At 40.7% G+C, this 5,144-nt stretch overlaps 1 non-coding gene across 1 annotated transcript; it reads left to right on the top strand.

Annotated features, from left to right (window-relative positions):
* The first annotated feature begins 4,805 nt into the window (after positions 1–4,805).
* On the top strand, positions 4,806–4,912 carry LOC137943300 (small nucleolar RNA R71). The gene has a single exon (XR_011110637.1). It is a non-coding gene; the product is annotated as a small nucleolar RNA R71 (small nucleolar RNA).
* Positions 4,913–5,144: the final 232 nt, after the last annotated feature.

Here is a 5,144-nt window from a genome sequence, read left to right as displayed (position 1 = left end):
AAGAAAACCTTTGAGATCATTTTGATGATCAATGTACACCAACATTACTAATGATATGCATTAAGTGTCTTGTGTAGTTAAAAAAACCCTGAAAAGAAATTTCTGACAATATATCCATTCGACAGGCCATGGTCCACCCAATGGTCCTTACAAAAAGAAAAGTAAGTAGCGCATTCTAGAAAGTACATCATCTAGACAACTCAGCAACAATGTCTAACCAAGCAAGAAAAATGGAGATTTATTTTGCGCAAACAATGAACCCAAAAGAGACAAGAAGAGTTAAATGGGCAAGAAGAGTTGATCACATAGCAAGACATCAGCTACTTCTGCTAGAAAATTGAAGAAATTGAAGTGCCAAGAGTTGAAAGAGTCAAGCTCACGCATAGAAGTCAAACACATTAGTAAGAAATATGAAGCCCTCATCTGAAAGAGAAAAAACACGAATTAAGCATTTGGTGAAAATGAGCAAAAAGAGTTTACCCCTATGGAGGGAGCCGACCCCATATCATGGAAAACATATAAAGAGAGTCGAGTGCAAAGAAATTGAGAATTTTGAAGGTGAAGCAGAGTGGACCCCATCAAAGGAATCAACCCCTCAATAAAGGAGTTGACTCCATCAAGAAGGAGGAGGAAAAGGATTCAATTATGAAAAATAGAATGTTTTGAAAGAAAAAAGAATCGACCTTCATTATCCAAAGTCAGCCCTTTAGCATAGGAGTTGAACCCTATAGAAGCAAAATGAAGGAAAAGATGGAAAAGAGTCGTCCACAAAGAGAGACACTCTAAAACAAAATAGATTCCAAACTAGAGATTCTCTACATGGAAAGACTCACTCTCAATTGAGGTACACATGCTAGTGAGGAGCGATCTTGCTTGGTATTACTAGTCTTTGGTGCATCACCCTCAATAATGCAATATTGCGTTTGTCATACTAGTAAGGTATTTAAACAAAATTTTGAATAAAGTGATCAATTGTTCATTGTCACTCTAAATGGCAGGGCCACTTAGACTATAGCATTATCTTCACTATCTCAAATACCACTCCCACCAAAGACTCCATGTAGGTGACCAAGAATCAATCTATAGAAATTTTAGTTTAAATGCCCAATAAATTTTTTGCTCCATTTAGCAACACAAAGTTGATTCAAAGGCAGATTCATCATCACAAGCCTCAATTCTAAAAAGTTAGAGCTCATGTAAAGAATAGTAGTTGAATTGACAATGGAAGGATGAAATTTCAATAAGTCAACATCTCGAGAAACAAGGAAATAAGGTGATATGTGTTGTTTTAAATCTTTGTCGTTCCACTATTTCCATATGGATCACATCTTTGTGTGAAGACACAAGATCACAAAAGTTATTCAAACATCTCTCTCCATGCAAAGAAGAACATCTGAATTCATGCAAAATAATAATCAACCTCCTCTATCTCCCATGAAAGATAAAGTACAAGACATTCTCACAACCCTTCTTATCTCGAATCTCAAGGTCAAATTCTTGCAATTGCAAGATCCATCTAATCAAGCGAGGTTTAGTGTCCTTGATGGATAATAAGTACTTCAAAGCAGAATGATCAGTGAACACTATAACCTTTGACCCTAATAGATATGATCTGAATTTGTTCAAGGCAAACACAACAGCTAGCAACTCCTTCTCAGTGGTAGTGTAATTCAATTGAGCATCATAAAGAGTGTGGCTAGCATACTGAATGACACAGGGCATTTTATCCGTCTTTTGCCCCAAAACAGCCACCAATGCATAGTCAGAGGCATCACACATCAACTCAAAAGGCAACGACCAAGTAGGGGGTTGGACAATGGTGCAGTGGACAAACATTTCTTCAATGTCTCAAAAGCATGAATACAGGCATCATCAAAGGCAAAAGCAACATCTTGAGCAAGCAAATTCGTCAAAGGATGAGAAATTTTGCTAAAGCCTTTAATGAAACGCCGATAGAACCCAGCATGGCCAAGGAAAGAACGGCTCCCCTTCACAGAAGTAGGTGGTGGCAGATTGGAAATTAGGTCAACCTTGGCTTTGTCCACTTCTACACCCCGCTCAGACACTACATGTCCTAAAACAATTCCTTCTTTTACCATGAAGTGGCATTTCTCCCAATTCAAGACTAAATTGGACTTAATGCAACGGGACAATACAAGTGAAAGATTGTGCAGACATGTATCAAAACTAGAGCCAAACACAAAAAAGTCAACCATAAAGACCTCTAAAAATTCACCAATCATGTCAGAAAAGATACTCATCATGCACCGTTGGAAAGTGGTGGGCGCATTACATAAACCAAAAGGCATGCGTTTGTAAGCATAGGTGCCAAACGGACACGTGAGTGTGGTCTTTTCCTGGTCTTCTGGAGCAATGGGAATTTGATTGTAGCCGGAGTATCCATCTAAGAAGCAATAAAAATTGTGGCCAGCCAATCGCTCTAGTACCTGATCAATGAAAGATAGTGGGAAGTGATCCTTCCTAGTGGCGGAATTAAGTTTTCTATAGTCAACGCAGACACGCCACTTGGTGGTAGTTCTTGTGGGAATCAATTTACCACTCTCATTTTTCATTATCGTTATCCCCCCTTTCTTAGGGACAACTTGAATTGGACTCACCCAAGTGCTATCGAAAATAGGGTAAATAATTCCTGTCACAAGCAACCTGATGACTTCTTCTCTCACAACTTCCAGCATATGGGGATTTAACCTACGTTGCATCTCACGTGAGGCTTTAGTCCCCTCCTTCAAATGAATATGATGCATGCATATGGAGGGGCTAATCCCTTTTAAGGCATCAAGAGTCCACCCCAATGCCTCTCTGTGTGCTTGTAAAACTTCAGTCAATTGTTCCTCCTGCTCAATACTCAAATCAGAGGAAATAATGACTGGTAATGAGTTCATGGGCCCCAAAAATGCATACTTCAACGTGGGAGGAAGTGGCTTAAGATCTAGATTGGAAGTTTCAAGAGGGTTGTCCAAGTCAAGATGAAGATCTTGTGGATGATCAGTTGTGATAACTTCATAAGCTTCTTCCAACAGAGGTACAGAATTGAGTAAAGAATCATCCTCTCGGAAATATGTTTCCTCATCAAAATAGTCCATGTCCAAAGATGTTATGGAAGACTCAAAAGATTCAAGAGTGGATTCGTCATCAAGCATAATAGTTTCTATCTTAAATGCAGGACTCAGATCATCAGACTCAAGTGGGTGGGGCCCGGCATTAAATACATTCAATGAGACCCTAAAATTTCCAAAAGACAACTCCAACTCACCACTTTTACAATGAATGATAGCATTAGATGTGGCTAAGAAGGGACGTCCTAGGATGATAGGAATTTGATTGGTCACATTGACTACTGGTTCTATATCAAGAACAATGAAATCAACCGGGAATAGAAATTTGTCCACTTTTATCAAAACATCTTCAACTATTCCTTGTGGTATCTTGACAGAACGGTCAGCTAGTTGAAGTGTGATGGGAGTAGGCTTCAATTCCCCCAAACCTAATTGCTGGTACACAAAGAAAGGAAGCAAATTCACACTTGCCCCTAAGTCAAGAAGAGCTCTCTGGATGGTATGTTCACCAATGACACATGAAATTGTGGGACATCCAGGATCTTTAACTTTAGGAGGAGTGTTGTGCTTCAGAATTGAGCTTACATTCTCAGTAAGAAAGACCTTTTTGTTAACATGTTGTTTTCTCTTCTGTGTACAAAGGTCTTTCAAAAATCGGGCATAGGCAGGGACTTGCCTAATAGCATCAGGAAGTGGAATGTTAATGTGAACCTTACTAAACAGTTCCAACGTTTCATGCATGCTATCTCCTTTCCTAGGTGGGCCCAATAACCTCTGCGGATAAGGAGCTAGTGGGACTTGGTTAGGGTCTGCTTGGCTGTTGGTGGAGAACTTGGAGGTTCTTCACTCAATGATGTGTCCCCATTGTCATCCTTTGACTGCTTAGACATAGTGGTCCCTACCCCATTGTTCAACTCACGACCACTCCTAAGGGTGGTTATGGCTTTGGCTTGCTCATGGTGGGGTTTGGAACTCAACCCACTCTCATGTGTGCTTTTGGGGTTAGGAATGGTTTGACTTGGGAGTCTATTTTGTGCTTGTTCACTCATGTGGCTGGCCAACTGACTCATTTGCATTTCAAGTTTAGCAATGGAGGACTGTGTATTCTGCATGAATAATTGAAGTGTATCCTCAAGTGAAGGTTTTTGTGGAATCAATGGCTGTTGAGTGAAGTGTGGGCGAGGAGCTTGGGGTTGAGTAAACCCTGGAGGACCCCCAACCTGTGGGCCCTTGGACCATGAGAAATTTGGGTGCCTAGCCCAACCCGGATTATATGTTTCCGAAAAAGGATCATTCCGGTTTGGTTTATGAAAATTCTGGACTACATTCAAGTCCTCAATGAGCTCTGGGTAGGATGAACTAGATGGACACATTTGTGTGGGATGAGATGAACCAGAGCATATGGCACATACAATAGAAGGGTTAGGAGCAGGTGAACTCTTGGATACCATAAGGGCATCAATTTTTCTAGTCAACCCCTCAATCTTGGCCATGAGCATGGGTGTTTCACTAACCTCGTATAGACCCCCTCTTTTGGCTTCGTGGGATCTCCTATCAACATTAAATGACGAACCCCATTGCTGAGATTGATCACTCAACGTTTCAAAGAAGTCCCATGCCTCACTAGCACTCTTACCCATCAAACTCCCACCACTCATTGCATCTACCATGGATCTAACCTGGGGTGTAAGACCTTGATAAAAGTATTGCACTAAATGCCATTTCTCAAACTCATGATGCGGACACCTACGGATCAAATCCTACCATTTCTCCCAAGCCTCATAAAAGTGTTCACCCTCCTACTGCATAAAGTTGGAGATTTCTCTCCTGAGGGCTATAGTTCTCTGAATGGGAAAGTACTTGGATAAAAAATTTGTGACTAATGTGTCCCATGAAGTAATGCTGCCCACCTCCAAGGAATTAAGCCAAGACTTGGCCTTATCCTTAAGTGAAAATGGAAAAAGTCTTAACCGGATAGAGTCATCTGAGAAATTCTGGAATTTGAAAGTTGCACAAATATCTAAGAATGCCTTGATGTGGTAATATGGGTCATCCTTGTCCAACCCA

Source organism: Aristolochia californica, unplaced genomic scaffold (genome assembly GCF_029961685.1).
Source record: "Aristolochia californica isolate CCGP_79_NKW_82.1479 unplaced genomic scaffold, dmAriCali1.0.hap1 SCAF_10, whole genome shotgun sequence".
Classification (NCBI taxonomy): Eukaryota; Viridiplantae; Streptophyta; class Magnoliopsida; order Piperales; family Aristolochiaceae; genus Aristolochia; species Aristolochia californica.
This window is presented reverse-complemented; position numbering and strand designations above follow the sequence as displayed.